The 22079-nt window shown below is 44.1% G+C and overlaps 1 protein-coding gene across 2 annotated transcripts in view; it reads left to right on the top strand.

The window, feature by feature from the left end:
• LOC140427526 (probable methyltransferase TARBP1) overlaps positions 1-22079 on the top strand; it is a 309002-nt gene that overhangs the window by 282889 nt on the left and 4034 nt on the right. The window contains exon 30 of one of the 2 annotated variants that reach the window (XR_011948558.1): positions 14141-14240. The exons of the other annotated variant lie outside the window; for it this stretch is intronic. The gene's annotated coding sequence lies outside the window, so the exon portion shown is untranslated. The remainder of the gene's footprint in view (positions 1-14140; positions 14241-22079) is intronic. 2 annotated transcript variants of the gene reach the window in all.

The following is a 22079-nucleotide window of genomic DNA, read 5'->3' on the forward strand; positions in this document are numbered from 1 at the left end:
TCGTCAGGAGGAGGACGACTTCTTCCTTGTCAATCACACCCTTCCAGAGATTCACGTCCTTCCCAACTCTGGTGCGACATCTCTGAGAAGGATGAGTTTGTCGCCAGCTGGGATTCAGCCTATGGAGTTCTCAAGGACCTTGTAGGCGTGTATGTGCTGGTGACTGTGGCACGCTGATTTCTTGTTAGTGAGCTGAGAAATCCTGAAGTACTCGCTTATCCCACAGGGGAGGCAGTGACATGGTGTTATTATCATTGGACGAGTGACCCAGGGCAAGATCTGAGGGACCCTGGTTCAAATCTCACCCCGGCAGATGGCAAAATTTGAATTCAATGAAAAAAATCCTCACAGGAAGTCCCCTGTGTTCAAGTCTGGGCATAAAACCAAAGGAAAGGTGGGGTACAGGTCAACCATAATAGCTCAATGGGCTGATTGGCTCTTGCAGTTGACTGCTTATGTAGTACAACTGTTCCACATCTTTTGCACACGGTCACCTTATGATTATACTTCAAAGCTACTTTTCAAAAACTGAAGAGGTATTTCTTTTCAATACAGTGGCCAATGATGTGATTTTAAGCTGTTTAGGATTCTCCATTTGTTGAGTCACAGCTTCTACATGCTCTGCAATACACTGATATTAGGACTGAGAACACATTGTGGATATAGTATTAATTCTGATTTAGCAGAAGTTTTAAGATATTAGCCAGTCGATTCTAGACAAGAGGTAAGTTGTTGCTCACATAATGAATCTGCAGAGAGTTAAAGGAAGATGGTATACTGTGGTCACAAACATAAAGGAAGTAATTTGTGACTTTGAAATGTGAGAAGTGGCTGGATTGAGGAGGGTCTTGGGGGTGGTGGGCACAAGGTTGGGAGATACATGTACAAGTACCTATAGTGGAGTTTCACATCAGATCAGTCATGGTCTCAGTGAATAGCGGAGCAGACTCAATGGACCGAATGACAAACATCTGCTCCTCTATCTTCTGGTCTTGTGGGAAGGTGAAGCTAAAGAGATTATTATGGGGGTGGCGGGGGGGGGGGGGGGGGGGGGGGGATAACTAGTGAGTTTTCAGCAGCGGAGGTGATGTCTGTGCTTTTACAAAGCTGGTGGATTACTACCTGAGAAAAATAAACCATTAATGGTGCATAGAGTATTTTGGCCAATTATTATATTATATATTCAGTTAATATAAAGGGCGGGGAAAGTCTCAGAAATATGGTGCAATAAATCAAAAATCTTTGGTTACATCAAATAGAGTAATCATTTTAATCTGAGGGCTTCTGTGTACAGTTTCTGACCATGTGTAAGAAGTATTGATTGGAGTATTGTACATTTTCTGAAGGAAATATCAATATCTTCACAAATTCCAAATTGAAATTTTCAAGCACTGGAAAATTCCTTGTGTCTGCTTTAAAACAAAATCTGACCTGGGTATTGAACATTAATGCGATTAGCAACATTTTATTATCTTTTTTTTGGCAGAGATTGATGCACATTACACATGCAGATCAAAGTGTAAGGAGATATGTTGTCACCAATTTTTTTTTCTATTATCCCCCTGTGAAATACCGTGAAACGTTTCTCTACACTGAAATGCTGTCAGAATGAAAATATTGTGCTGGCACCATGGAGCAGTAGGGTATGCGATTTGCTTATAACTCGTACCGAGCCTGGTCAAATTGAATTCCTGGTCTCAGATGGCCTTGGCAAGGAGAGATGCCTCCAAGGGAAGGCAAAAACTGCCCGTCTGTTCCAGCACACCTCCTGGTGGTAGGTTACCTAATTATAATGACATGAGCCTGTGAAACGTTTGGCTGCCCATCCCTTTAGTTGGGAAGTATTGAATGAGAAGTGGATAGAAGGGCTCAAAGGAGAAGTTTCTGTAACATACTCTTCTGAAAGGTTGTTGTGAACTGCTGCCACTCTGATGACGCAGCCATCTGATTTCAGTGCCCACTTGTTTTGAGTCAAACACCTTCACCGCCTGAGGTGAGGAGGCATAATTGTAGGAGCGGTAAATTGTGGGAGCGGTTTCAAGACCTGTGTATTGAGTCAGCTTCCACGTGGGGTTATTCCCTGTGGCTCAACTCAGTACAGAGAGCAAAAGACACATCAACAATCTGGACAAGATGGTTTATTTAATAATCCAAGCTTGGTTACGTGTACACAGAGCTGGACCTGGATAATGCCAAGATCGATCTGCTGAACAAAGACAAAAACACAGCACTTAACAACTTTCAAAAATCAATAGCCCATCCCAGTTGAATGCGATCCAATCCCTGAAGCTGCAAGGTTTAAACTTATCCAATAGAATTGCGAGCAACCCATGATTGAGCCTCATCCTGTCAGCTGTGTTACAATCTCAGCAGCCTGTGCACTCATTGTTTGTGAGAAACAGGACAGCAGAGCTGGCATTCTCTTTACTCCATGGATTGTTTCAGAAAAACAGGATATCAGAAGTGACTTCCTTTTACTTCCAGAGGATATCAGGGCCACTTGATAACAACTTGTGTTTACTAGTAATAAATCATGGTCAAGTTAGCTATCCTAAATCCCATTTGATTACTTATTTCTGCTATGCCCTAAAAATACATGTTTAATTGTTCATAATGATTGCTCAGTACACTTCCTATAATTCATCTTAGTCCTTAATAAACTAATTTATGTAAAACTTCTCTAGTGGCATCCTAGCTATTCAGTTTTAAGAGGTATCATCGCTGGACCCTCACTTCAATAATCTCGTAGATCAGTGCATCAGGGTGAACAATCTAAGACATGTTATAGTTTCTCTGACAGTTTTTCATTGGCAGGATGTGAAATGCATGGAGATAACCAATAGAGCTGAGGCCATTCAACCCACCTTATTTTGTCTCCAAAATGAAAGTACCCCCTATTGTAGCGATTGTTTCTTTAACAATTTCAGGGTTTTACCTCTACTATTCTTGTATGCGTTGCACCATGAAGATCTTCCTGATTGCTCTTGAATTTTTCTTTTAATAGTTTGAACCTCATGCCAATATTTTGTTTCTACCTCTCACCTTTTCTATGTGAGTGCACCACTGTGAGATCAATAGAGGGAGATGGTGACATATTGACACCAGCAGTTCAGAGGACTAGGCTAATGCTTTGAGGAAACGGGTTCAAATCCCACCATGGCAGCTAGCGGAATTTAAATTTAATTACTGAATCTGGAATATAAAACTAGTCTCAGTAACGGTGACCATGATGCCTATCATTTATTATTCTTAAGAGCCCATCTGCTTCTCTACTGAACTTTAGAGAAGGCAATCTGCCATCCTTATCCACTGTGTGACACAAGATCCGTAGCAGTTCAAGGGCAATTGGCAATAGGTGACAAATGCTGGCCTTGCCAGCGACACCCATATCTCATGAAATAATAGAATTATTGAATCTTCTGACCATTGGCAATTTTTTAAAGTAAGCAAGGATGGGGAACTGGGAAGATAAGGAGCTGGAAACAAAACAACAGAAAGGTTCAGCTGAAGATGACTATTCAGCAGTTCTTTGTTGCTGAATGAAAACGGCCAAATCTAGATATGCGAATTGAATACTTTAAATCTATCATGATAATAGAACCAGTTGTATTTAGTTTGTCAAGGACTGCGCATATACATTTTCACAAAATGGAGACTCATAGATCTGAATCTAAGAGCTGGTGTAGCCCAGGTTAATGGTGCTCTTTTTATTATAGAAGTTATACTGCATTTGTTTTATAGGTGAGCTGAATATTTGGGGGTTTTCCCCCAATTATTTTTTTCCCAATTAAGGGGCAATTTAGTGTGGCCGATCCAACAACCCTGCACATCTTTGGGTTGTGGGGGTGAGACCCACGCAGACACGGGGAGAATGTGCAAACTCCACACGGACAGTGAACCGAGGCCAGTGGATATTTGAACCAGAGAAGGCTTACTTACTTATTTAGACTTCGTTGCTCTGATCCCATATGGGACAATGGACAGCAAGACTCCACCCTGGTCCATTGCAATCTCTTTTGCTCCAGTCCAGGTCCTCCTTAAATGTTCTTCACTCGGTCTTTTTTGGCCAGCCCTCTCATCGTCGTCCATCTGGTGATGTCCATTCTACTGCATATGCCCATTGGTGAAATATGCCAACCTCAGTCCTCTCTTCATCACAATGTCCCACTAGTGCCTCTGACAGTCCACTTGTTGGCAATGTTGTCACTCAATGTAATGTCCAAGATCTTAGATGGGCAGCTTGTACCAGACCTTTGCTGTTTATTACCATGTCTGATCACATAGATTGCATTTGTACTACTGTGGACATATGGAGTCACAGCTTTATGGCTATTTTGACGGTGTTGTGCTTAGCATGTATAGAGCCATTGGAAGACCAATGCTGCTTTGCTGATTCTTGTGTGGGCATCCATCTCTACATCACTCCCATAAGATGTTGCTGTCTAGGTAAGGGAAAGTGGTCAATGTCCGCGATCTATTGCAGGATGGGGATTTTGGGGGGGGCCTTGTTTCTATCAAATCGTCATTGTCTTGGTCTTCTTGCAGGTAAGGAAAGGAGGTGAATACACCAATGATGTAACTACTCATATGGGAGTGTTCCTTATCTTGTATCACACAGCAGTGGTTTAGAGTTTTTTGGGAACCACTCCTACAGTTACTTATTACTTCCACTAAAGCATATACCTCAACACCAATTAAACAATGGTGTAATGGAAAATAAAGGACACTTTAATGTCATTGTTCCCGTACAGAAAGCTCCATAGGTTAATTGATTTGAACAAGATTTCACTGGAAGAAATGCTTCGGGTCATTCTGTCAGAAAACTGAAATAATTTATTTAATTTATTTTATAGTAATGTGTTCCAGAGATTATAACAGACAGATCAGAGCTAGTTGGGTCATCCTTTAATATCACAATTTAAAAGCAAATAGTTCAATACTTTTTTCATTCTTATTTGTTGCATTTTTCGGTTTCGCACAAGATGTTCTTCGTCCCCATGATTGCCACCATCTAGAAGGACAAGAGCAGCAGATACCTGGGAAGCCCACCAACTGAAGGTTCTCCTCCAAGTCACTCGCCACCCTAATTTAGAAATATATCACTGTCACTGGGGCAAACTCCTGGAACTCCCCCCCCCCCCCCCGGACAGCATGTGGGTGCACCTACACCTCGGGGAATGCAGCGGTTCAAGAAGGCAGCTCACCTAAACCTTCTAAAGGGCAACTAGGGGTGGGTAATAAATGCTGGTCATAGCCAGCGACGCCTACACCCCATGAATGATTTTTTTAAAGTTGGGAGTCCTTAACCACTTTCATAACCACACCTTGCGTCTTGTACAAAAACAGAATGTTTCTTTCCTTGCCCAATATTTAGGGCTGTAGACAGATTAAGAGAATGGGCAGCAAGGTGGCAGATGGAGTATAATGTGGCAAGTGTGTGGTTTTTCAATTTGAAAGAATAGAAAAGCAGAATATTTTGTAAAAGCACATGAACGTCTTAAAGTTTTTTTTAAAAAAAATGTTTATTCAAAGTTTTTCAATTTTTACAAAACACTCCAAAAAGGAAAGAAAATATACAAAAGAAAAGTAAAAAGGACAATACGGCAACAAACAAAGCAACTTAATCCTCTAACACTTCAACGATTTAACAAATTAAGAACAAAATGGGGCAAACACCTGTTGCTCTTTTTAGCCTTAGTTTTATTACCTCTGATTACGTCACCTTTGCTCACGAGTCACCAGGTATCTTTCTGATACCGCCACATGGTTCAAGCTCGAGTTATGATTAATAAGTCAGCACACCGCTTAGTAAGATTGGAATCAACGGTCATTTATTATATACAACAATTAATGCTTACACAATAAACCTACTATCTATATCGAAACCTACCACTACTGGCCAATACTTAACTTTAGGAAGGGCCCACCAGGTCAGGGAAACGAATGGCTTATCGAATCGGATCTGGCCCGCGGGATTCAAAAAGCTGATACGGGTCGATGGCTAGGAGTCTTTATCGGGTAGCGATCGCTGGAGTCAAACTTACGGTTCTTTGTTGAAGGTTCTTGCGAAGGTCGTGAGCAGGCGAAGAAGGGAGAGAGCGCGAGATCTGAACTTGGCCCTTCACTTTATAGGGCCCAGGGGCTTCCTGACTCTCGGGGCCGTCCTTGACCCTGAGTTCCAAGTGATTGGACTTGTTCCCAATCACTGGGTTCGATATGCTCCAATAATGGGGCGATTCCTCGATCAGGGGGTGGTCGTTCACCTGTCTTTGTTTCGGCCACTGCAGGCGCCGACAGGTCTGGCCCGGCATTCAATTGCTAATCTGTTGCAATTGTTCCCGGGGATAGCCGATTAAACTGCAGATGTCTGGGTTGATGTGCTGCTAATAGTCCTGAGTATCGATCTGGGCCGACTTCCCCAGAGCCGAATACGCTATTCTGTCTGCAGCTGTCCGTTTGTGTCCTGTTGGCTGCTTTTCCTTTTCGGTTAGCCATTTCAAATCGGGTTTTGGCCAAATTAATAGGGAATCAGCCATTTTAGGTGGCTACACGCCCCTTACATAAACCAAAACAAGAACCCCCCCCCCCCCCGGGTTGCTGCTGCTGCTGACCTCCACCTAACGTTCCGCGGGAAAGTCAAGGAACAGTTGCCACCGCCTGGAGAACCCCTGCACAGACCCTCGCAAGGCAAACTTTATCCTCTCCAACCTGAGAAACCCCGCCATGTCACTGACCCAAGCCTCCACGCTTGGGGGCTTCGCGTCCCTCCACATTAGTAAGATCCTTCTCCGGGCTACCAAAGAGGCAAAGGCCAGAACTCCGGCCTCTTTCGGCTCCTGCACTCCCGGCTCGTCTGACACCCCAAATATTGCTATCCCCAACTCAGTTTTACCCGAGTTTCCAAGACGTTGGACAAAGCCTTTGCGAAGCCCCTCCAAAACCCCGCAAGTGCCAGACACGCCCAGAACATATAGGCATGGTTTGCTGGGCTCCCCGAACACTTCACACACCTGTCCTCTACCCCATAAAACTTACACATCCTCGCCCCTGTCATATGCGCCCTGTGCCCCACTTTAAACTGGATCAGGTTGAGCCTGGAACAAGACGAGGAGGAATTAACCCTGCCCAGGGCATCAGCCCACAGGCCCTCATCCAGCTCCTCCTCCCACTTGCCCTTCAGCTCCTCCAACGAGGCTTCCTCCGCCTCCTGCAACTCCTGGTATATCACCGTGACCTTACCCTCTCCGACCCACACGCCCAAAATCACCCTGTCCTGTATCCTCCGGGCAGGCAGCAGCGGGGTGAATTTCTTTAAATTAATATTCAGGGGGTCTTGCTATAGTGAGATCACTCCGGAGTACACAATGTGGAGTTTTGGTCTCCATATCGAAGGAAAGATATACTTGCATTGGAGACGGTACAGCAAAGGTTCACTAAAGGCTTTCCTGGGATGAGAGGGTTGTCATATGATCAGAGGCCTCCGCCTGGGTTTTAGGTGACCTAATTAAAACACACAACATTCTGAAGGATTTTACAGGACATTTACTGAGAGTTATCAACCCCCCGCCCACACCCACACGCACACACCCCAATAAGTGGCAAGAAATATTTGCACCACATAAATGCCAGATAATGACCATCTCCAAAAAGGAATGATTCTGACCATCTGACTTAATAATAATAGCTTATTGTCACAAATAGATTTCAATGAAGATTCTGTGAAAAGTCCCTAGTCGCCACATTCCGGCGCCTGTTCAGGGAGGCCGGTATGGGAATTGAACCAGTGCTGCTGGCATTTTTTTGCATTACAAGCCAGCTGTTTAGCTCACTATGCTAAACCAGCCTCTGATGTTCAACATTGATGTTCAACAACATTACCATTGCTGAATCTCCCAATATCAACATCCTAGGTGTTACCATTTATCAGAAACTTGATTGAACCAGCCAGGTAAATGCTGTAATACTGTAGTTATAAGCGCTCCCTCCACTGCCAGCGCACAATGGCAGCAATGTGTACCAGCTACAGGGTACACTGCAGAAACCTGCCAAGCTTCCTTCAACAATACCCTGAAAACCCAGATGTACCACTTAGAAAAACGTAGCAGCAACACTTTCATCTGCAAGTTCCCTGCCGGGTGCGATGAATGTAAGAAATTGTTATACTTTATATTTTTTTGCAGTAATGGTATTAAAACCTGCGTTAAGATACATATAGACAGTATGCTAAACCTTGTTAGAAAGGGGTCGCAAAAGTGAGGTAATCATTGATTTTGCAGATGATGTGTACTGCTAATGTTCATGTTTAAAGGACAACTGGGGTGTTGATAATTTGAGGGGTATTGTGTTTGGTCCTGTCTAAACGGGTCATGGGACATTTTGTGGGAGGAGACAAAAGGATACCTTAGGCTTTGGGTTCAAGTTATGTAATTAAAGAGAGGAGCCAGGTCTATTTGAAAGGTTAGTTCTTCCTAGGATTTTAATCTGAACAGAGGTGTTTAAGTTTTGGTCCTGAAAGATTCTCTCTTCAAAGATTCTGCACAGAGAAACGCAAGTAATCATGAGTGGTATTTGGATCATGTTGGTTTGCTTAATTGGAATACAGAGGCAGATTTAGGAAGTAAGTTGTTAAAGTTTCTCCCTTTACTTAAGAACTGTTGTAACTGCCGACTGTAAAACTATTTCTGTGTTGTAAATGTGGTCAATTATGTTTTAAAGTTTGTTTTAATGTAAAATATACCTGTGCTATCACTCCTGTGGTGCAATATCATTTCCTCACAATTTTACAAATTGCAAATAGTTGGGTTCTTGCCTGGGACACATCATTGTAGAACTCTAGCGCTGGTCATTCTCTGTCACTGGCTCAAAAACCTGGAACACCTTTGCTAACAGCATTATAGACATATCGACACCAGATGAACTATAGTGGTTCAAGAAGGTAACTCACCACTACCTTCTCAAAGACAATTAGAGATAGGCAACCTGCTGGCCTAGCCAGTGACGGTCACATCTCTTGAACGGATATTTTTAAAATCAGACTGTGATACAGGCTAGAAATATCTGAACATGTTTATTGTGTATAAAACGAGTACAAGCAATGTATTTACAAAAGTTACAATCTTAATTTCTCCACGAGTCAGAAAGTTGTGCTTCAGTTTCCACTGTGGTTAAACTTAGTACTGAGCGTTTGCTGCTCTTTAGGAGGTGCCAAACCTTCGGGCAAGATGTTAAATTAAGACATCTGCTGTCTCAGGTATATTTAACAGATCCCAAGGCACCAATAAAAAGCAAGAGAGCAAGCAAGCAATAGCAGTGTCCTAGCCAACATTCATCCCTCAACCAACACCAATAAAGCAGATTATCTAGTCATTTGTCTTTACTGTTTTTGCACCTTGGATAAAAGTGATATATAAGTGCAAGAATTTTGTTTCAGAAGGCAGACCCTTGATAAAAATAATTACTCGATACTTCCATGGCTACTTGAGTCCTCTAATTGTACTCTCACTGAGAGCCTTCGCATTTGCGGCCAAAATATAACAATATTGTCTTTGAAGAAATTCCAGAACAAATAAAATTAACAATGTTTTTTTTGTTAATAACTACATTTATATGACTTGACAGCATTTTGAGTGCCACTGCCAAGCAAACGGGTCATGGTGCATAGTCCCACATGATGTTTGTAAATTAATGGATTGGTTTGATTCCTTCCTAAGAAACTCCGCCAACCTTTTGCAACCACTCTGCTGAACCTGTGGTTTATTGGACATTACTTGTATGTAGGCGGTGGGCATTAACTAATATTCATTTTAACACCAATTTAAAGATGGACCCAGACTAAAACTGTGGTTGTTGGGTTTAGAAAGAGAGTCCTGCATTAATATAGTGCTTTTCATGTCCACCAGATGTCTCAAAAGTGCTTTACAGCTAATGAAATATTTCTGAAATGTAGGGGCATTCGGGGTATATGCATGTTATGTATAACTCTGTAAATAAGTATAACAATGTGTAAAGGTTGGTTCCAGTTCTATCATCCACCCACAGGTTTTCTGGATCAGAACACCCACGTTTGCAGAAACCTCTAATAATTAGGGACACTGCTGCACAGAATGAGACACGTGTTTTACTCTGTGTTAGCGAATGGGCTTTGAGTGAGTTCAAATCTCGTCAATTGACACCAACAGCTCTGATCTCAACAGCATATTAAAACCACCTTTTATTTTGCAATTTCAGCTGCACACTGGTGTCTGGCATACAACACCATGATGCTTATTATTTGGGGCTAGCTAGTGGGTCACTAGTTTTACCCTCAGGGTGCCCTGATTAGCAAGGACGAATTGAGCCGGAGACAAAATCCATAATTTCGCCGTAATAGATTTACAAGAATCTCCACTATTTTTAGTGCACTAGTTTGTATGTTTAACTCTTACACATGCTGTATTAACACCTGTTTTATTTTATACAGGTTTTAAAAAACAAAATAGTGCAGATGCTGGAAATCTGAAATAAAAACAAAAAATGCTAAAAACCGGGGAGGTGGTGGCATAATGGTATTGTCACTGGGCTAATAATCCAAAGACCCAAGGTGATGCTCTGGGGACCTGGATTTGAATCCCACTATGGTAATTGGTGACATTTGAATTCAGTAGAAATCTGGAATTAAAAGCCTAATGATGACCATGAAACATTGTTGATTGTCGTTAAAACCCATCTGGTTTACTAATATCCTTCAGGGAAGGAAATCTGCCATCCTTACCCGGCCTGGCTCACATGTGACTCCAGATCCACAGCAATATGGTTGACTCTTAAATGCCCTCATGGATGGACAATAAACGCTAGCCCAGCCAGCGACTCCCACATCCCATTAATTAATTTTTTTAAATGTTTTTAAACCCTCGGCAGTTGAGTCCGCAGAGAGCAGAAAAGTAGAGGTTAAACTTTTAGGTCTTATCTCAGGTCATTGACCTGAGACACTAACCCCTGGTTGCTCTACGTGCTGCTTGACCTCATGAGTTTTACCAGCATTTTATGTTTCTCGTTGAACAAATTGTATTCACTGATAGAGGTATGAATCACGTGATAAAAATGGCGCACGGGAGAAATTAAACCCCGTCGTATTGTCCCCTTTCATGAATCTGATTTTAAACCCATGCCTTAATTTGCCCCTGGCTGTCCTCAGCAATATCTGCTAGCAGTCATGGACAAACAGCGTTGCTGGATGGAAAACTGGAAAGGTAGTTTGAGTTCAGGTGATGTGTACGTCATGTACAGTGGAAAAAGCAAGAGGTTAATTAGGCGGATAAAAAAAGGGAATTTGACTTTCCAGAAAATAGATGTATGTGGACCATCTGCAAGCTTTAGTTATACAAACAGCAGTTATTAACTCCCCCATTCGCCCTACAAACACAATATTCAGTAAACCTTTGAGAAGTCCATTTTTCACTTTTGCCACAAAATACGTTTCCAAATTGGTAAAGGTGTATTGTATCATGCTGATCTTTATTTATTTTTAATGCCCTCAATTTGCCTGAAATGCCAGGTTTTATTTCTTATGTTTTTGCACAATAAATATCCTTATTTGCCAGATTGTTTAAGTGGAGCCTTTACGTTCTTTTTCTTTTAACAACCATCTATCTCTAGCATTGAGTAATATTGCTGTTGTGTTTTGGAGGTGCGATACTAGGGAGCACAGAGGTTTAAAACAGCGGAGCTTTATTTATCTCTTACATGGCTCTGTTTGCTGCACTAGGACTGACGTCACTTCCGGTGAATACGTTAATACAACAGAGCCTCACTCGAGCTGATAAGAATTAATGCAATTACATAACATTTCCTCCTCCCTTAAATTGAACATCCCCAACAAGTTCACCATGAACAATAGTCAATAGATCAGACAGTCTGGAGGTCGTCGCTCTCGGAACGGTTGCTGCGAACCTCTGAGATCTCATCACACCGGTGGTAACCTCTGGCGTTTCCGCCTTTGCACTAGCATCATTGGTGTTTGGTTAACTGGCGTTGAATATGAACTAGAGGTTGTCCCTGTGTCTGATCGGAAGGTGAGATGTTGCTTTCCTCAAAAGTGTCCATTAGTGTCGGGATTGTAGGAAAGGTCAAGTCATTGCTTTGTAGGGGTGAACCTGGATTTTCCACAGGCCCCAATTCTGTTCTTCTAGCCAGGTCTGCATGTATCTTCCAGATAACATCATCTCTGGTCTGGTCCAATTTGTGCAAGGATCATGACAGGAATCCATTTCTCCCCTGTGGAGTCATTCCTAGCCCAAACTCCTTGACCTTGGTGGAAAACTCTAAGCTTTGCCTTGCTGTCCTGCTGTTCCACTTGTACTGGCTGTTGCTGTTGTACGGTCTCTTTAGTTTTTGGAGGTTTCAATATATCAAACACAGTTGTCTTTTCAGCATTAGTAATGCAGAAGAGGTCTTGGTTGTAGAATGTGTAGTATTCCTATATACCAGTAGGAACTTGTTAAGGGGTTTGATCAGCAGACTTTGTTCCCTAGTTGTTCTCAACGTTCTGCAAGCCCATTCGTAGCAGGGTGGTACATTGTTGTCTTAATATGTTGAATACCATTCTCTTGTAAGAAATGTTTGAATTCTTGTGAAATAATTTTAGGTCCGTTGTCGTTTACCAGTTGTTCAGGGAATCCAAAACGACTGAACACTTCTCCTAGCTTCTCAATAATCTACTCTGATGAGGTAGATTTCATCACTGTGATCTCTGGCCACTTGGTGTGAGCATCGACCGTTTCAAAGAACATATGTCCTTTAAAAGGTCCTGCAAAATCCACATTGCCAAGCCTCTTCAGGCCATTCCCATTGATACAGTGATGCTAAGGCTGGCAGGTTTCTTACCTTCACACAGGAAAAACATGTTCTAGCTTTCTCTTCAATTTCGGCGTCCATTCCAGGTCACCAGAAATAACGTCTCGCTATTTCCTTCATGTGTACGACTCTGCAATAGCCCTCGTGTAGCTTCTCTACCACCTGTTTCCTCAATGGTGGCGGGATAATCGCACTAATCCCCCATAGAAGACATCCTGACTGTACTTACAGCTCCAATCTCCTGGAGTAGCCGGGTTTCAGGTTAGCTGCTAGTTCCGCAGTCTTTCTTCGTAATACCATATCAGTCACTCAGAGTATCGGATCACTGACTTGTTTTAAAGTGATTGGTGTGATGTCTACTTGTTCAAAGTAGAAGATATTCCCATTTGAACAGTGTGACTAACTGCCTGGCAGTGGTAATCTTGCAAGTCCATCCGCATTACCATGTGGACTTGACTGTCGGGCCTTAATGGTATAAGCATGTGCTGACATAAGCAATGCCCAGCTTTGCATTCTACTTAACGACAAATGACCGATTTCCGTTGAGAACAACCAGGGAACAAAGTCTGCTGATCAAACCCCTTAACAAGTTCCAAAACTTGTGTGGTCCAAAAATGGTAGTTAATGGACAATGGTCCGTCAACAATGTGAATTTTGTTTCATACAGGAATTGATGGAATTTCTTTACACCAAAAATGATCCCTAATGCTTCCCTTTCAATCTGGGCGTAGTTGCTTTCAGCTTTGTTCAAGAAGCAAAAGCACCCGATGACACGATGTGAGAGACCACTGCCCCTACACCATGAGGCGATACATCACAAGCTAACTGTGAGAGTAACATAGGATCAAAATACGGGAGAATTTCAGATTTAAGTAATGCTTCTTTGGCTTGTACGAAAGCGTTATTGCATTAATCCGACCCCTTCCACATCCTGTTCTGGCACAAAGGGTTATATAATGGTTTCAGTATTGTTGCCAAGTTTGGGACAAATCTTCCAGAGTAGTTCAACAATCCCAGGAAGGAACATAACTGGTTAATATTCTGAGGTGCAGGCGCCTCTGTCATGACCTTAACCTTTGAAAGAGATTTGTGAAAGCCAGTGGCGTCAATCACACCCAAAAGGTGGATTGGAAGAACCCACACTTGTTGTCACAGACTCTCAGACCAAAGTCTCCCAATCTCTGGAGTGTGGCATCCAGATTTCGAAGGTGTTCCTCTTCATCTCTTCCAGTGATTAGGATGTCATCCAGATAGCACTGGACTCTGCTCGGTCCACTCAAGATCTGATCCATTGCTCTTTGCAATGCAGGAGCTGATGTGATATCGAAACGGTAATCTTCGGTACCAGAGCAAACCATAATGTGCCACAATTGTCAGGAGTTCCTGTGACCTCTTGTCTACATTCATCTGTAAGTAAGCTTGGCTCAGATCAATTATGCTGAAATGTTCACCTATCAATCCTGCAAACAAATCATCAATGTAAGGGAGTGGGTACTGTTCAACACATAACACTGGACCTTTAAGTCCTTGCAAACCCTTACAGATCCATCTTTCTTGATGACTGGAACTATTGCATGGTCCATTCACTGATGCTGATTCCAGACTTCACAAGTCGCTCTTGAATCAACCTCCACTTTTGACTGAATAGCATTTGGACAGACCTTGCCTTCAAGCATTTTGGTTGACTTTCTTCTTTTATTTTCAGTTTAACTGTAATATCTTTCATGCTCCCTAATTCCCCATTGAACACAACAGAGTGCTTTTAAAAATCTTCACAAGGCCGGATTCTCCATTGGTGGTCATGTTGACTTTGGCCCAGTTCAGTCGAATCATCTCCAGCCATGTTTGACCAATCAACGCTGGATAGTTTACCTTTATTTCATGTATAAACAAATCTGCTCTTCGCCCATTATTTAAACAGGTACTTGAGTGCGACCCTTCAGTGAAACCACTTCTCCAGTGTATGTCTTCAGCATTACAAAAAGAGCCAAAAAGACGAGGTGTTGGGTGTCTTAAAAAATATTAAGGTAGATAAGTCCCCAGGGCCTGATGGGATCTACCCCAGAATACTGAAGGAGGCTGGAGAGGAAATTGCTGGGGCCTTGACAGAAATCTTTGGATCCTCGCTGTCTTCAGGGGATGTCCCGGAGGACTGGAGAATAGCCAATGTTGTTCCTCTGTTTAAGAAGGGTAGCAAGGATAATCCCGGGAACTACAGGCCGGTGAGCCTTACTTCAGTGGTAGGGAAATTACTGGAGAGAATTCTTCGAGACAGGATCTACTCCCATTTGGAAGCAAATGGACGTATTAGTGAGAGGCAGCACGGTTTTGTGAAGGGGAGGTCGTGTCTCACTAACTTGATTGAGTTTTTCGAGGAGGTCACTAAGATGATTGATGCAGGTAGGGCAGTGGATGTTGTCTATATGGACTTCAGTAAGGCCTTTGACAAGGTCCCTCATGGTAGACTAGTACAAAAGGTGAAGTCACACGGGATCAGGGGTGAGCTGGCAAGGTGGATACAGAACTGGCTTGGTCATATGAAGCAGAGAGTAGCAATGGAAGGATGCTTTTCTAATTGGAGGGCTGTGACCAGTGGTGTTCCACAGGGATCAGTGCTGGGACCTTTGCTATATATAAATGATTTGGAGGAAAATGTAACTGGTCTGATTAGTAAGTTTGCAGACGACACAAAGGTTGGTGGAATTGCGGATAGCGATGAGGACTGTCAGAGGATACAGCAGGATTTAGATTGTTTGGAGACTTGGGCGGAGAGATGGCAGATGGAGTTTAATCCGGACAAATGTGAGGTAATGCATTTTGGAAGGTCTAATGCAGGTAGGGAATATACAGTGAATGGTAGAACCCTCAAGAGTATTGAAAGTCAAAGAGATCTAGGAGTACAGGTCCACAGGTCATTGAAAGGGGCAACACAGGTGGAGAAGGTAGTCAAGAAGGCATACGGCATGCTTGCCTTCATTGGCCGGGGCATTGAGTATAAGAATTGGCAAGTCATGTTGCAGCTGTACAGAACCTTAGTTAGGCCACACTTGGAGTATCGTGTTCAATTCTGGTCGCCACACTACCAGAAGGATGTGGAGGCTTCAGAGAGGGTGCAGAAGAGATTTACCAGAATGTTGCCTGGTATGGAGGGCATTAGCTATGAGGAGCGGTTGAATAAACTCGGTTTGTTCTCACTGGAACGAAGGAGGTTAAGGGGAGACCTGAAAGAGGTCCACAAAATTATGAGGGGCATAGACAGAGTGGATAGTCAGAGGCTTTTCCCCAGGGTAGAGGGGTCAATTACTAGGGGGCATAGGTTTAAGGTGAGAGGGACAAGGTTTAGAGTAGATGTACGAGGCAAGTTTTTTACGCAGAGGGTAGTGGGTGGCTGGAACTTGCTACCGGAGGAGGTGGTGGAAGCAGGGACAATAGTGACATTTAAGGGGCATCTTGACAAATACATGAATAGGATGGGAATAGAGGGATACGGACCCAGGAAGTGTAGAAGATTGTAGTTTAGTCGGGCAGCATGGTCGGCACGGGCTTGGAGGGCCGAAGGGCCTGTTCCTGTGCTGTACATTTCTTTGTTTTGTTCTTTGTTCAATGGGCCGAATGGTCTCCTTCTGAACTGTCGGGATTCTATGGGTCTGTTCTGAAACATTCTCAGGAAAACTGAAAAAGGGCCTGTTCCTGTGCTGAACATTTCTTTGTTCTTTGTTTGTATTACCCTTGACAGCCTTAAGGGAATATGTTTAAATTTTTCCTTGTAGACAGTCTCTGGCACCAATGAGACTTTTGCCCCAGTGTCAACTTCCATCCTTGCTGGCTGCCCATCCAGCAGTGGAGTGACCCAGTATCAGTGTGTAGTACCAGCAATGGGTGGCACATTCCGTGATAATTCCTCCTCTTGACTGTGAGTCGCTTCATTTTTCTTGACCCTTTTGTATGGCATGGACATTCTTCCTTTTATTATGTTTAAATGCTGCCTTGGTTTGTTTTTTTCTTCTTGCAGGTTCACCCTGTGTCTTTTTTTTTTGACAGCTTTGACACACTATGTCTTTACACCAACATTCCGCAGCCGAATGCCCTGCCTTTGCACATCAGTACATGTACGAATCTCGAGATTTTTCTGTGTTGATTCAACAGCCATATTTTGTATTTGAGTACACAAACTATACCACTGAACTTCCTTTGCAGCCAGCACCATAGAAACTGTGATTTCTATTGGCTCCTGCAGAGAAAGATTACTCTCCGTTAGCAAACATTTCTATCGCTTTGCTGTGTCGACCACAAACTAATCTGTCCCGAATAGTGTCATTCAGCACACCTCCGAACTCACAATATTATGCAAGTCTTTTAAGCACAGCCATAAATTACGTGATTGACTGCCCCTCTTGGTTTCTTTCATGTAATCTAAAATGCTCTGCAATCACCAAGGGTATTGGCAAAAGATGTGCTTGCAAAATATCTACAATCTGCTTGTACATCTTAATGCCTGGCTTATCAGTTTGCATTAAACTACGATTGAGATTAAATGTTTTTCACCCCTATCAGAAAGGTGGGCACCATAATATCTTCAGTCCTATTCTCTCATTTGTAAGTTAGAGTTATTCTGAATAGTTGACATCATAATTAGCTACAATTTTGTACATTGTGTTATTAGAAAGAAGGGAGAAAGACTCGGATTCACATAGTGTCTTTCACTGTCAAAACGCCCCAGACCTCTCAGCCAATAATGTACCTTTCGAAGCGTAGTTGCTTCAAAATATAAGAACGCGGCAAAAACGATTTGTCCACAGGAACTTTCCTACCAACAGCAATGGGACAATGGTCAGATAATCTTTTATGTTGGTCAAGGGATAAATATTGGCCTGTGTATGTCCTGAAAAAAATCCCACGAGCAGAAATATTAGAAATACAGTGAATTATAAAATTTGAAAAAATGTTCAAAAGGATTACTGGGAAGAGGCAAGTGACTTATTATAAAACATTATTAATGCTTGTCCAGGCCTGGTCTTGCTTCTTGTGACATATTAGAGGATTATTCCTTCAAACATAGAGTCAAACAGGTGGATGTGGTCACTTTAATAATCAGTTAAACCACGCAGCTCCTTTCAACATTGATTTTTGTGCTTCGAAAAGTTCTTTTTGGGCTATTTCTTGATATCTGTAGAGTTTATAAGCTCATAAGGTTTAGGAGCAGAATTAGGCCATTTGGCCCATCGATTCTGCTCCGCCATTCGATCATGGCTGATCTCATCCTGGCCTTAACTCCACCATCCTGCCTGTTCTCCATAACCCTACAACCCTTCCCAATTAAAAATCTGTCTTAACTCCTCAAATTTACTCACTGTCCCAGCATCCACCACACTCTGGGGTAGCGAATTCCACAGATTCACAACCTTTTGGGAGAAGTAGTTCCTCCGCAACTCTGTTTTAAATTTGCTGCCTCTTATCCTAAGATTATGGCCTTTGTTCTAGAATGCCCCACAAGAGGAAGCATCCGCTCCACGTCTACTTTATCCATACCTTTTATCATCTTGATGTGGAGATGCCGGCGTTGGACTGGGGTGAGCACAGTACGAAGTCTTACAACACCAGGTTAAAGTCCAACAGGTTTGTTTCGATGTCACTAGCTTTTGGAGCGCAGGTCCTTCCTCAGGTGAATCCACCTGAGGAAGGAGCAGTGCTCCGAAAGCTAGTGACATCGAAACAAACCTGTTGGACTTTAACCTGGTGTTGTAAGACTTCGTACTTTTATCATCTTGTATACTTCAGTTTGACCTCCCCTCATGCTTCTAAACTCCAGAGAGTATAGGCCTAAACCGTTCAATCTCTTATCATATGACAAACCCCTCATCTCTGGAATCAATCTAGTGGACCTCCTCTGAACTGCCTCAAATCCACTACATCTTTCCTCAACTAAGGTGACCAAAACTTTATAGTAATTTTGGGTTGTATATATGTTTACAATTCCTCTCCATAGTAGCATATTTCCTGTATTAATGTTTTGGGTCAATCATCGACCTGAAATGTTTAACTCTGTTCCTCTCCAAAGATGCTTCCTAACCTCTAGGATATTTCCAGCATTTATTGTTTTAATTGCAGAGGAACATAGGACCAGGACGGAGTAGGCCATTGGACCCATTGAGTCTGCCCCACCATTCAATTAGATTTTGGCTGACCATGGGCGTCATTCTCCGACCCCCCGCCGGGTCGGAGAATGGCCGTTGGCCGCCGTGAATCCCGCCCCCGCCCCCGCCGAAGTCTCCGCTCCCGGAGATTGGGCGGGGGCGGGAATCCAGCCGCGCCGGTTGGCGGGACCCCCCGCTGGATTCTCCGGCCCGGATGGGCCGAAGTCCCGCCCAGAAACTGCCTGTCCCGCCGACGTAAATCAAACCTGGTATTTACCGGCGGGACCAGGCAGCGTGGGCGGGCTCCGGGGTCCTGGGGGGGGGCGCGGGGCGATCTGACCCCGGGGGGTGCCCCCACAGTGGCCTGGCCCGCGATCGGGGCCCACCGATCCGCGGGCGGGCCTGTGCCGTGGGGGCACTCTTTCCCTTCCGCCTCCGCTACGGCCTCCACCATGGCGGAGGCGGAAGAGACTCTCCCCACTGCGCATGCGCGGGAAACTTTCGGCGGCCGCTGACGCTCGCGCGCATGCGCGGGGAAACTGACAGCGGCCGCTGACGCTCCCGCGCATGCGCCGCATTTCCGCGCCAGCTGGCGGGGCAACAAACGCCATTTCCGCCAGCTGGCGGGGCGGAAATCCCTCCGGCGTCGGCCTAGCCCCTCAATGTTGGGGCTAGGCCGCCAAAGATGCGGAGACTTCCGCACCTTTTTGCCGGCGCGATGCCCGTCTGATTTGCGCCAGCTTTGGCGCCAGTCGGCGGGCATCCCGCCGTTGGGGGAGAATTTCGCCCCATATCTCAACGCTACTTCCTGCACTACCTCCACATGCCTTGATGTTGTTAGTATCCAGAAATCTATTGATTTCTGTCTGAAACATGTTCAATAACTCAGCTTCCACAATCCTCGGGGGTTGAGAATTCCAAATATTCGCAACTTTCATTGAGTGAAGAAATTCTTCCTCATCTCAGTCTTGAACGACCTACCCCTTATCCTGAGATTATGGCTGGAATTCTCCTGGATTCTCTGTTCCCACCAGCAGCGAAGTCCCGCCCACAGGTTTCGAGGTAGAGTGAAGGGGCTTCAATGGAAATTCCATTGACAAGCGGCAGGAAGCGAGAATCCAGCCGCCAGAGAACGGCGCGGAGAAAAACACGGCTGGGGGACCAGAGAATCCAGCCCCATGCCCTTTGCTTTTAAACTCAACAACCAGAGAAAACATTCTCTACATCCGCCCTGTCACGCCCTCTAAAAAATGAACAATTTTCAATGAGGCCCCCCCCTCATTCTTCGAAATTTTAGGGAACTCAAACCCAGTCTCCTCAATCTCACCTCATACGACAACCCTGCCATCCCAGAGATTAATCTAGTGAACCTCCTCTATGGCAAGTATGTCTTCCTTTAGCATCTTTTATGTGATTCTGTTCTGCATTCATTTATTAAAAATGTATCTGGAGACCCAAGACACAGACAGAGAGAAGATTTTATTTTCAAGCCTGCATCCCATTTAAACCATGTGGGTAGCGATATGAATTGAATGCAATTGAAGGTGCTTGCTTCATCGTAACTGCAGTGGGAACTCAGAGGCGGCAGTGGCATTGTGGGAATGTCACTGGACTAGTCATTCAGAGGCCCAGGCTTATGCTCTGGGGGCGTGTTCAAATCCCACCAAGGCAGCTGGTGGAAATTAAAAATTCAATTAATAAATCTGTAATTAAAAGCAAAAGCTGGTCTCCGTAATAGTGGCCATGCCCTCGATTTTCATCCTTGAGATGGGGAGGAGGAGTTGGGAAAATTCCCAATTCATCCTGCCCACCTTGAGACAAAGTGCCCACAGAGACCAAATCGTCATTGCTGTGGGGCGGGGTGTCATCTGGGGTTGGCCCAGCCAAGCCGGGAAGAAGTGTGGAGGCAGCAAGAATAGTTACTGGGTTTGGAGGCAGGCTGTTTTAAAGGCCCCCCCTCTCTGTGCTGAAAATAAAAATGCAAAGGCCCTGCATCCCTCGCCCCTCACATCCCCATCATAATCCCCACACTCTCCCATAGAATCCGACAGTGCAGAGAGAAGCCATTCAGCCCATCGAGTCTGCAACAACCGTCCGAAAAAGCAATCTACCAAGGCCCAATCCCCCACCCATCCCCTCCACCCCGTAACCTAACCGACACATTTTTGCACATTGAGGGGCAATTTAGCATGGCCAATCCACCTAACGTGCCCATCTTTGGACTGTGGGAGGAAACAGAAATACCCGGAGTAAAAACACGCAGCAGATATGGGGAGAACATTCAAGCTCCACACAGTCATCCAAGGTTGAAATCAAACCAGGGCCCCTGGTGCTCTGAGGCAGCAGTGCTAACCACTGTGATGGTCTCCCATTCCCCCTCTGCTGAGTATTCATAATGAGTCTTGGCTGAGAAGCCAGGCAGCTCTTGGAATATTAGAAGGACTGCTCTCCAGAGGGAATATTGTTTGATAGCTGAGCTTGCAGATCTTTCCTGTCAATTTCACAATGTTTGTTTACACAAGTTAAGTGGTTTCAAGGGTTTGTGGGTTTTGGTACTTCAAAGAACTTAGATGTTACTTTTATTAGTAGTGCAGAGTTTCTTTTTCAAACATCGAAAGTTATCAATGAATTTTTTTTTTAAATGTTTTCACGCATCCTACTGTACACTCTTGGCTTCATTAGTTCTAGAAAATATGCAGTGGGTCAGTGGACATGGAAGTGCCATAGCTTGGCATTGGGCATTAAGGGCCATTAGAGGTGGGTAGAAGGGTATGGGGACATGAAGATCTTTTGAACTTGCCTTTTAAAAGGTCCCCTCATGCAGACTAGGTTCACCTCGGGCCCATGAACCACGACTCTTTAAAAACCTGGCCCAACTGAACTTGATGATCAGCCATAATCATAATGAACGGCGGAGCAGGTTTGAAGGGCCAAATGCCCTCCTCCTGCTTCTATTTTCTATGTTTCTGTGTAACTCCATGGAAATTGCAGGGGAGCAGGATATGCCTATCTCCGCAATGAAGCCAGCCAGGACAGGAGTGCCAGATATGGGCTATTGACAGAACCAGTCCGCACCCTTTAAAGGCACTGCCTAAAATCAGTCAGCCTGGGAAT

The sequence above is a fragment of the Scyliorhinus torazame genome, chromosome 1, assembly GCF_047496885.1.
Source record: "Scyliorhinus torazame isolate Kashiwa2021f chromosome 1, sScyTor2.1, whole genome shotgun sequence".
Classification (NCBI taxonomy): Eukaryota; Metazoa; Chordata; class Chondrichthyes; order Carcharhiniformes; family Scyliorhinidae; genus Scyliorhinus; species Scyliorhinus torazame.